This window comes from Ascaphus truei, chromosome 4, assembly GCF_040206685.1.
Source record: "Ascaphus truei isolate aAscTru1 chromosome 4, aAscTru1.hap1, whole genome shotgun sequence".
Taxonomy (NCBI): Eukaryota; Metazoa; Chordata; class Amphibia; order Anura; family Ascaphidae; genus Ascaphus; species Ascaphus truei.
The window spans coordinates 154826282-154838927 of record NC_134486.1 but is presented as its reverse complement, the minus strand read 5'-3'; positions in this window follow the sequence as shown (position 1 = coordinate 154838927).

Genomic DNA, 12646 nt, shown 5'->3' with positions numbered 1-12646 from the left:
AAGACTGAAAGACGCGCACGTTCATTTTCAGATCTCCTAGACCTTCCTATAAGAAGTTAGCCAAAAAGTAGCTTCGAAAAACGCTTAGGTTAAGTTTCAGAGTTGCTTCAAATGTACCAAAGCTGGACTTAGACATAATTTCACTCTCACAACATTATGGCTGGTTGGAGACAGTCCGAACCACAAGTACCGGGTCCATGGTTCTGGCCGTATACTGGGGGGATGGGGACGACTCCCATTAACCCCTTACTATACCGGGGATACGCTTATCACAGTGCCTTTCTGGTCTGTGCTGAAGCAGGGCATTCTGGCAGCCAAGTTGCTTGACATTTATTAGTGAGCCTGGTTACCCCCTCTCGGAACCACAGACTTAGAAATCGCCAGCTCATATACAGTGCATAAAATATATTTATATATATATACCCTTATACACCATTTTAATAAAAAATATCACAAAATTCTTCTAAGTCCCTCGGGAAGAGTGAAAGACGCGCACGTTCATTTTCAGAGCTCCTAGACCTTCCTATAAGAAGTTAGCCAAAAAGTAGCTTCGAAAAACGCTTAGGTTAAGTTTCAGAGTTGCTTCTAATGTACCAAAGCTGGACTTAGACATAATTTCACTCTCACAACATTATGGCTGGTTGGAGAGAGTCCGAACCACAAGTACCGGGTCCATGGTTCTGGCCGTATACTGGGGGGACGGGGACGACTCCCATTAACCCCTGACTATACCGGGGATACGCTTATCACAATGCCTTACTGGTCTGTGCTGAAGCAGGGCATTCTGGCAGCCAAGTGGCTTGACCTTTATTAGTGAGCCTGGTTACCCCCTCTCGGAACCACAGACTTAGAAATCGCCAGCTCATATACAGTGCATAAAATATATTTATATATATATACCCTTATACACCATTTTCATAAAAAATATCACAAAATTCTTCTAAGTCCCTCGGGAAGAGTGAAAGACGCGCACGTTCATTTTCAGAGCTCCTAGACCTTCCTATAAGAAGTTAGCCAAAAAGTAGCTTCGAAAAACGCTTAGGTTAAGTTTCAGAGTTGCTTCTAATGTACCAAAGCTGGACTTAGACATAATTTCACTCTCACAACATTAAGGCTGGTTGGAGACAGTCCGAACCACAAGTACCGGGTCCATGGTTCTGGGCGTATACTGGGGGGACGGGGACGACTCCCATTAACCCCTGACTATACCGGGGATACGCTTATCACAATGCCTTACTGGTCTGTGCTGAAGCAGGGCATTTCGGCAGCCAAGTGGCTTGACCTTTATTAGTGAGCCTGGTTACCCCCTCTCGGAACCACAGACTTAGAAATCGCCAGCTCATATACAGTGCATAAAATATATGTATATAATATATTTATATATATACCCTTATACACCATTTTAATAAAAAATATCACAAAATTCTTCTAAGTCCCTCGGGAAGAGTGAAAGACGCGCACGTTCATTTTCAGAGCTCCTAGACCTTCCTATAAGAAGTTAGCCAAAAAGTAGCTTCGAAAAACGCTTAGGTTAAGTTTCAGAGTTGCTTCTAATGTACCAAAGCTGGACTTAGACATAATTTCACTCTCACAACATTATGGCTGGTTGGAGACAGTCCGAACCACAAGTACCGGGTCCATGGTTCTGGCCGTATACTGGGGGGACGGGGACGACTCCCATTAACCCCTGACTATACCGGGGATACGCTTATCACAATGCCTTTCTGGTCTGTGCTGAAGCAGGGCATTCTGGCAGCCAAGTGGCTTGACCTTTATTAGTGAGCCTGGTTACCCCCTCTCGGAACCACAGACTTAGAAATCGCCAGCTCATATACAGTGCATAAAATATATTTATATATATACCCTTATACACCATTTTAATAAAAAATATCACAAAATTCTTCTAAGTCCCTCGGGAAGACTGAAAGACGCGCACATTCATTTTCAGATCTCCTAGACCTTCCTATAAGAAGTTAGCCAAAAAGTAGCTTCGAAAAACGCTTAGGTTAAGTTTCAGAGTTGCTTCTAATGTACCAAAGCTGGACTTAGACATAATTTCACTCTCACAACATTATGGCTGGTTGGAGACAGTCCGAACCACAAGTACCGGGTCCATGGTTCTGGCCGTATACTGGGGGGACGGGGACGACTCTCATTAACCCCTGACTATACCGGGGATACGCTTATCACAGTGCCTTTCTGGTCTGTGCTGAAGCAGGGCATTCTGGCAGCCAAGTGGCTTGACATTTATTAGTGAGCCTGGTTACCCCCTCTCGGAACCACAGACTTAGAAATCGCCAGCTCATATACAGTGCATAAAATATATTTATATATATACCCTTATACACCATTTTAATAAAAAATATCACAAAATTCTTCTAAGTCCCTCGGGAAGACTGAAAGACGCGCACATTCATTTTCAGATCTCCTAGACCTTCCTATAAGAAGTTAGCCAAAAAGTAGCTTCGAAAAACGCTTAGGTTAAGTTTCAGAGTTGCTTCTAATGTACCAAAGCTGGACTTAGACATAATTTCACTCTCACAACATTATGGCTGGTTGGAGACAGTCCGAACCACAAGTACCGGGTCCATGGTTCTGGCCGTATACTGGGGGGACGGGGACGACTCTCATTAACCCCTGACTATACCGGGGATACGCTTATCACAGTGCCTTTCTGGTCTGTGCTGAAGCAGGGCATTCTGGCAGCCAAGTGGCTTGACATTTATTAGTGAGCCTGGTTACCCCCTCTCGGAACCACAGACTTAGAAATCGCCAGCTCATATACAGTGCATAAAATATATTTATATATATACCCTTATACACCATTTTAATAAAAAATATCACAAAATTCTTCTAAGTCCCTCGGGAAGAGTGAAAGACGCGCACGTTCATTTTCAGAGCTCCTAGACCTTCCTATAAGAAGTTAGCCAAAAAGTAGCTTCGAAAAACGCTTAGGTTAAGTTTCAGAGTTGCTTCTAATGTACCAAAGCTGGACTTAGACATAATTTCACACTCACAACATTATGGCTGGTTGGAGACAGTCCGAACCACAAGTACCGGGTCCATGGTTCTGGCCGTATACTGGGGGGACGGGGACGACTCCCATTAACCCCTGACTATACCGGGGATACGCTTATCACAATGCCTTTCTGGTCTGTGCTGAAGCAGGGCATTCTGGCAGCCATGTGGCTTGACCTTTATTAGTGAGCCTGGTTACCCCCTCTCGGAACCACAGACTTAGAAATCGCCAGCTCATATACAGTGCATAAAATATATTTATATATATACCCTTATACACCATTTTAATAAAAAATATCACAAAATTCTTCTAAGTCCCTCGGGAAGACTGAAAGACGCGCACGTTCATTTTCAGATCTCCTAGACCTTCCTATAAGAAGTTAGCCAAAAAGTAGCTTCGAAAAACGCTTAGGTTAAGTTTCAGAGTTGCTTCAAATGTACCAAAGCTGGACTTAGACATAATTTCACTCTCACAACATTATGGCTGGTTGGAGACAGTCCGAACCACAAGTACCGGGTCCATGGTTCTGGCCGTATACTGGGGGGACGGGGACGACTCCCATTAACCCCTGACTATACCGGGGATACGCTTATCACAGTGCCTTTCTGGTCTGTGCTGAAGCAGGGCATTCTGGCAGCCAAGTTGCTTGACATTTATTAGTGAGCCTGGTTACCCCCTCTCGGAACCACAGACTTAGAAATCGCCAGCTCATATACAGTGCATAAAATATATTTATATATATATACCCTTATACACCATTTTAATAAAAAATATCACAAAATTATTCTAAGTCCCTCGGGAAGAGTGAAAGACGCGCACGTTCATTTTCAGAGCTCCTAGACCTTCCTATAAGAAGTTAGCCAAAAAGTAGCTTCGAAAAACGCTTAGGTTAAGTTTCAGAGTTGCTTCTAATGTACCAAAGCTGGACTTAGACATAATTTCACTCTCACAACATTATGGCTGGTTGGAGAGAGTCCGAACCACAAGTACCGGGTCCATGGTTCTGGCCGTATACTGGGGGGACGGGGACGACTCCCATTAACCCCTGACTATACCGGGGATACGCTTATCACAATGCCTTACTGGTCTGTGCTGAAGCAGGGCATTCTGGCAGCCAAGTGGCTTGACCTTTATTAGTGAGCCTGGTTACCCCCTCTCGGAACCACAGACTTAGAAATCGCCAGCTCATATACAGTGCATAAAATATATTTATATATATACCCTTACTGTATACACCATTTTAATAAAAAATATCACAAAATTCTTCTAAGTCCCTCGGGAAGACTGAAAGACGCGCACGTTCATTTTCAGATCTCCTAGACCTTCCTATAAGAAGTTAGCCAAAAAGTAGCTTCGAAAAACGCTTAGGTTAAGTTTCAGAGTTGCTTCAAATGTACCAAAGCTGGACTTAGACATAATTTCACTCTCACAACATTATGGCTGGTTGGAGACAGTCCGAACCACAAGTACCGGGTCCATGGTTCTGGCCGTATACTGGGGGGATGGGGACGACTCCCATTAACCCCTTACTATACCGGGGATACGCTTATCACAGTGCCTTTCTGGTCTGTGCTGAAGCAGGGCATTCTGGCAGCCAAGTTGCTTGACATTTATTAGTGAGCCTGGTTACCCCCTCTCGGAACCACAGACTTAGAAATCGCCAGCTCATATACAGTGCATAAAATATATTTATATATATATACCCTTATACACCATTTTAATAAAAAATATCACAAAATTCTTCTAAGTCCCTCGGGAAGAGTGAAAGACGCGCACGTTCATTTTCAGAGCTCCTAGACCTTCCTATAAGAAGTTAGCCAAAAAGTAGCTTCGAAAAACGCTTAGGTTAAGTTTCAGAGTTGCTTCTAATGTACCAAAGCTGGACTTAGACATAATTTCACTCTCACAACATTATGGCTGGTTGGAGAGAGTCCGAACCACAAGTACCGGGTCCATGGTTCTGGCCGTATACTGGGGGGACGGGGACGACTCCCATTAACCCCTGACTATACCGGGGATACGCTTATCACAATGCCTTACTGGTCTGTGCTGAAGCAGGGCATTCTGGCAGCCAAGTGGCTTGACCTTTATTAGTGAGCCTGGTTACCCCCTCTCGGAACCACAGACTTAGAAATCGCCAGCTCATATACAGTGCATAAAATATATTTATATATATATACCCTTATACACCATTTTCATAAAAAATATCACAAAATTCTTCTAAGTCCCTCGGGAAGAGTGAAAGACGCGCACGTTCATTTTCAGAGCTCCTAGACCTTCCTATAAGAAGTTAGCCAAAAAGTAGCTTCGAAAAACGCTTAGGTTAAGTTTCAGAGTTGCTTCTAATGTACCAAAGCTGGACTTAGACATAATTTCACTCTCACAACATTAAGGCTGGTTGGAGACAGTCCGAACCACAAGTACCGGGTCCATGGTTCTGGGCGTATACTGGGGGGACGGGGACGACTCCCATTAACCCCTGACTATACCGGGGATACGCTTATCACAATGCCTTACTGGTCTGTGCTGAAGCAGGGCATTTCGGCAGCCAAGTGGCTTGACCTTTATTAGTGAGCCTGGTTACCCCCTCTCGGAACCACAGACTTAGAAATCGCCAGCTCATATACAGTGCATAAAATATATGTATATAATATATTTATATATATACCCTTATACACCATTTTAATAAAAAATATCACAAAATTCTTCTAAGTCCCTCGGGAAGAGTGAAAGACGCGCACGTTCATTTTCAGAGCTCCTAGACCTTCCTATAAGAAGTTAGCCAAAAAGTAGCTTCGAAAAACGCTTAGGTTAAGTTTCAGAGTTGCTTCTAATGTACCAAAGCTGGACTTAGACATAATTTCACTCTCACAACATTATGGCTGGTTGGAGACAGTCCGAACCACAAGTACCGGGTCCATGGTTCTGGCCGTATACTGGGGGGACGGGGACGACTCCCATTAACCCCTGACTATACCGGGGATACGCTTATCACAATGCCTTTCTGGTCTGTGCTGAAGCAGGGCATTCTGGCAGCCAAGTGGCTTGACCTTTATTAGTGAGCCTGGTTACCCCCTCTCGGAACCACAGACTTAGAAATCGCCAGCTCATATACAGTGCATAAAATATATTTATATATATACCCTTATACACCATTTTAATAAAAAATATCACAAAATTCTTCTAAGTCCCTCGGGAAGACTGAAAGACGCGCACATTCATTTTCAGATCTCCTAGACCTTCCTATAAGAAGTTAGCCAAAAAGTAGCTTCGAAAAACGCTTAGGTTAAGTTTCAGAGTTGCTTCTAATGTACCAAAGCTGGACTTAGACATAATTTCACTCTCACAACATTATGGCTGGTTGGAGACAGTCCGAACCACAAGTACCGGGTCCATGGTTCTGGCCGTATACTGGGGGGACGGGGACGACTCTCATTAACCCCTGACTATACCGGGGATACGCTTATCACAGTGCCTTTCTGGTCTGTGCTGAAGCAGGGCATTCTGGCAGCCAAGTGGCTTGACATTTATTAGTGAGCCTGGTTACCCCCTCTCGGAACCACAGACTTAGAAATCGCCAGCTCATATACAGTGCATAAAATATATTTATATATATATACCCTTATACACCATTTTAATAAAAAATATCACAAAATTCTTCTAAGTCCCTCGGGAAGAGTGAAAGACGCGCACGTTCATTTTCAGAGCTCCTAGACCTTCCTATAAGAAGTTAGCCAAAAAGTAGCTTCGAAAAACGCTTAGGTTAAGTTTCAGAGTTGCTTCTAATGTACCAAAGCTGGACTTAGACATAATTTCACTCTCACAACATTATGGCTGGTTGGAGAGAGTCCGAACCACAAGTACCGGGTCCATGGTTCTGGCCGTATACTGGGGGGACGGGGACGACTCCCATTAACCCCTGACTATACCGGGGATACGCTTATCACAATGCCTTACTGGTCTGTGCTGAAGCAGGGCATTCTGGCAGCCAAGTGGCTTGACCTTTATTAGTGAGCCTGGTTACCCCCTCTCGGAACCACAGACTTAGAAATCGCCAGCTCATATACAGTGCATAAAATATATTTATATATACAGTATACCCTTATACACCATTTTCATAAAAAATATCACAAAATTCTTCTAAGTCCCTCGGGAAGAGTGAAAGACGCGCACGTTCATTTTCAGAGCTCCTAGACCTTCCTATAAGAAGTTAGCCAAAAAGTAGCTTCGAAAAACGCTTAGGTTAAGTTTCAGAGTTGCTTCTAATGTACCAAAGCTGGACTTAGACATAATTTCACTCTCACAACATTATGGCTGGTTGGAGACAGTCCGAACCACAAGTACCGGGTCCATGGTTCTGGCCGTATACTGGGGGGACGGGGACGACTCCCATTAACCCCTGACTATACCGGGGATACGCTTATCACAATGCCTTACTGGTCTGTGCTGAAGCAGGGCATTCTGGCAGCCAAGTGGCTTGACCTTTATTAGTGAGCCTGGTTACCCCCTCTCGGAACCACAGACTTAGAAATCGCCAGCTCATATACAGTGCATAAAATATATTTATATATATACCCTTATACACCATTTTCATTAAAAATATCACAAAATTCTTCTAAGTCCCTCGGGAAGAGTGAAAGACGCGCACGTTCATTTTCAGAGCTCCTAGACCTTCCTATAAGAAGTTAGCCAAAAAGTAGCTTCGAAAAACGCTTAGGTTAAGTTTCAGAGTTGCTTCTAATGTACCAAAGCTGGACTTAGACATAATTTCACTCTCACAACATTATGGCTGGTTGGAGACAGTCCGAACCACAAGTACCGGGTCCATGGTTCTGGGCGTATACTGGGGGGACGGGGACGACTCCCATTAACCCCTGACTATACCGGGGATACGCTTATCACAATGCCTTACTGGTCTGTGCTGAAGCAGGGCATTTCGGCAGCCAAGTGGCTTGACCTTTATTAGTGAGCCTGGTTACCCCCTCTCGGAACCACAGACTTAGAAATCGCCAGCTCATATACAGTGCATAAAATATATGTATATAATATATTTATATATATACCCTTATACACCATTTTAATAAAAAATATCACAAAATTCTTCTAAGTCCCTCGGGAAGAGTGAAAGACGCGCACGTTCATTTTCAGAGCTCCTAGACCTTCCTATAAGAAGTTAGCCAAAAAGTAGCTTCGAAAAACGCTTAGGTTAAGTTTCAGAGTTGCTTCTAATGTACCAAAGCTGGACTTAGACATAATTTCACTCTCACAACATTATGGCTGGTTGGAGACAGTCCTAACCACAAGTACCGGGTCCATGGTTCTGGCCGTATACAGGGGGGACGGGGACGACTCCCATTAACCCCTGACTATACCGGGGATACGCTTATCACAATGCCTTTCTGGTCTGTGCTGAAGCAGGGCATTCTGGCAGCCAAGTGGCTTGACCTTTATTAGTGAGCCTGGTTACCCCCTCTCGGAACCACAGACTTAGAAATCGCCAGCTCATATACAGTGCATAAAATATATTTATATATATACACTTATACACCATTTTAATAAAAAATATCACAAAATTCTTCTAAGTCCCTCGGGAAGACTGAAAGACGCGCACGTTCATTTTCAGATCTCCTAGACCTTCCTATAAGAAGTTAGCCAAAAAGTAGCTTCGAAAAACGCTTAGGTTAAGTTTCAGAGTTGCTTCTAATGTACCAAAGCTGGACTTAGACATAATTTCACTCTCACAACATTATGGCTGGTTGGAGACAGTCCGAACCACAAGTACCGGGTCCATGGTTCTGGCCGTATACTGGGGGGACGGGGACGACTCCCATTAACCCCTGACTATACCGGGGATACGCTTATCACAGTGCCTTTCTGGTCTGTGCTGAAGCAGGGCATTCTGGCAGCCAAGTGGCTTGACATTTATTAGTGAGCCTGGTTACTCCCTCTCGGAACCACAGACTTAGAAATCGCCAGCTCATATACAGTGCATAAAATATATGTATATAATATATTTATATATATACCCTTATACACCATTTTAATAAAAAATATCACAAAATTCTTCTAAGTCCCTAGGGAAGAGTGAAAGACGCGCACGTTCATTTTCAGAGCTCCTAGACCTTCCTATAAGAAGTTAGCCAAAAAGTAGCTTCGAAAAACGCTTAGGTTAAGTTTCAGAGTTGCTTCTAATGTACCAAAGCTGGACTTAGACATAATTTCACTCTCACAACATTATGGCTGGTTGGAGACAGTCCGAACCACAAGTACCGGGTCCATGGTTCTGGGCGTATACTGGGGGGACGGGGACGACTCCCATTAACCCCTGACTATACCGGGGATACGCTTATCACAGTGCCTTTCTGGTCTGTGCTGAAGCAGGGCATTCTGGCAGCCAAGTGGCTTGACATTTATTAGTGAGCCTGGTTACCCCCTCTCGGAACCACAGACTTAGAAATCGCCAGCTCATATACAGTGCATAAAATATATTTATATATATATACCCTTATACACCATTTTAATAAAAAATATCACAAAATTCTTCTAAGTCCCTCGGGAAGAGTGAAAGACGCGCACGTTCATTTTCAGAGCTCCTAGACCTTCCTATAAGAAGTTAGCCAAAAAGTAGCTTCGAAAAACGCTTAGGTTAAGTTTCAGAGTTGCTTCTAATGTACCAAAGCTGGACTTAGACATAATTTCACTCTCACAACATTATGGCTGGTTGGAGAGAGTCCGAACCACAAGTACCGGGTCCATGGTTCTGGCCGTATACTGGGGGGACGGGGACGACTCCCATTAACCCCTGACTATACCGGGGATACGCTTATCACAATGCCTTACTGGTCTGTGCTGAAGCAGGGCATTCTGGCAGCCAAGTGGCTTGACCTTTATTAGTGAGCCTGGTTACCCCCTCTCGGAACCACAGACTTAGAAATCGCCAGCTCATATACAGTGCATAAAATATATTTATATATACAGTATACCCTTATACACCATTTTCATAAAAAATATCACAAAATTCTTCTAAGTCCCTCGGGAAGAGTGAAAGACGCGCACGTTCATTTTCAGAGCTCCTAGACCTTCCTATAAGAAGTTAGCCAAAAAGTAGCTTCGAAAAACGCTTAGGTTAAGTTTCAGAGTTGCTTCTAATGTACCAAAGCTGGACTTAGACATAATTTCACTCTCACAACATTATGGCTGGTTGGAGACAGTCCGAACCACAAGTACCGGGTCCATGGTTCTGGCCGTATACTGGGGGGACGGGGACGACTCCCATTAACCCCTGACTATACCGGGGATACGCTTATCACAATGCCTTACTGGTCTGTGCTGAAGCAGGGCATTCTGGCAGCCAAGTGGCTTGACCTTTATTAGTGAGCCTGGTTACCCCCTCTCGGAACCACAGACTTAGAAATCGCCAGCTCATATACAGTGCATAAAATATATTTATATATATACCCTTATACACCATTTTCATAAAAAATATCACAAAATTCTTCTAAGTCCCTCGGGAAGAGTGAAAGACGCGCACGTTCATTTTCAGAGCTCCTAGACCTTCCTATAAGAAGTTAGCCAAAAAGTAGCTTCGAAAAACGCTTAGGTTAAGTTTCAGAGTTGCTTCTAATGTACCAAAGCTGGACTTAGACATAATTTCACTCTCACAACATTATGGCTGGTTGGAGACAGTCCGAACCACAAGTACCGGGTCCATGGTTCTGGGCGTATACTGGGGGGACGGGGACGACTCCCATTAACCCCTGACTATACCGGGGATACGCTTATCACAATGCCTTACTGGTCTGTGCTGAAGCAGGGCATTTCGGCAGCCAAGTGGCTTGACCTTTATTAGTGAGCCTGGTTACCCCCTCTCGGAACCACAGACTTAGAAATCGCCAGCTCATATACAGTGCATAAAATATATGTATATAATATATTTATATATATACCCTTATACACCATTTTAATAAAAAATATCACAAAATTCTTCTAAGTCCCTCGGGAAGAGTGAAAGACGCGCACGTTCATTTTCAGAGCTCCTAGACCTTCCTATAAGAAGTTAGCCAAAAAGTAGCTTCGAAAAACGCTTAGGTTAAGTTTCAGAGTTGCTTCTAATGTACCAAAGCTGGACTTAGACATAATTTCACTCTCACAACATTATGGCTGGTTGGAGACAGTCCTAACCACAAGTACCGGGTCCATGGTTCTGGCCGTATACAGGGGGGACGGGGACGACTCCCATTAACCCCTGACTATACCGGGGATACGCTTATCACAATGCCTTTCTGGTCTGTGCTGAAGCAGGGCATTCTGGCAGCCAAGTGGCTTGACCTTTATTAGTGAGCCTGGTTACCCCCTCTCGGAACCACAGACTTAGAAATCGCCAGCTCATATACAGTGCATAAAATATATTTATATATATACACTTATACACCATTTTAATAAAAAATATCACAAAATTCTTCTAAGTCCCTCGGGAAGACTGAAAGACGCGCACGTTCATTTTCAGATCTCCTAGACCTTCCTATAAGAAGTTAGCCAAAAAGTAGCTTCGAAAAACGCTTAGGTTAAGTTTCAGAGTTGCTTCTAATGTACCAAAGCTGGACTTAGACATAATTTCACTCTCACAACATTATGGCTGGTTGGAGACAGTCCGAACCACAAGTACCGGGTCCATGGTTCTGGCCGTATACTGGGGGGACGGGGACGACTCCCATTAACCCCTGACTATACCGGGGATACGCTTATCACAGTGCCTTTCTGGTCTGTGCTGAAGCAGGGCATTCTGGCAGCCAAGTGGCTTGACATTTATTAGTGAGCCTGGTTACTCCCTCTCGGAACCACAGACTTAGAAATCGCCAGCTCATATACAGTGCATAAAATATATGTATATAATATATTTATATATATACCCTTATACACCATTTTAATAAAAAATATCACAAAATTCTTCTAAGTCCCTAGGGAAGAGTGAAAGACGCGCACGTTCATTTTCAGAGCTCCTAGACCTTCCTATAAGAAGTTAGCCAAAAAGTAGCTTCGAAAAACGCTTAGGTTAAGTTTCAGAGTTGCTTCTAATGTACCAAAGCTGGACTTAGACATAATTTCACTCTCACAACATTATGGCTGGTTGGAGACAGTCCGAACCACAAGTACCGGGTCCATGGTTCTGGGCGTATACTGGGGGGACGGGGACGACTCCCATTAACCCCTGACTATACCGGGGATACGCTTATCACAATGCCTTACTGGTCTGTGCTGAAGCAGGGCATTTCGGCAGCCAAGTGGCTTGACCTTTATTAGTGAGCCTGGTTACCCCCTCTCGGAACCACAGACTTAGAAATCGCCAGCTCATATACAGTGCATAAAATATATGTATATAATATATTTATATATATACCCTTATACACCATTTTAATAAAAAATATCACAAAATTCTTCTAAGTCCCTCGGGAAGAGTGAAAGACGCGCACGTTCATTTTCAGAGCTCCTAGACCTTCCTATAAGAAGTTAGCCAAAAAGTAGCTTCGAAAAACGCTTAGGTTAAGTTTCAGAGTTGCTTCTAATGTACCAAAGCTGGACTTAGACATAATTTCACTCTCACAACATTATGGCTGGTTGGAGACAGTC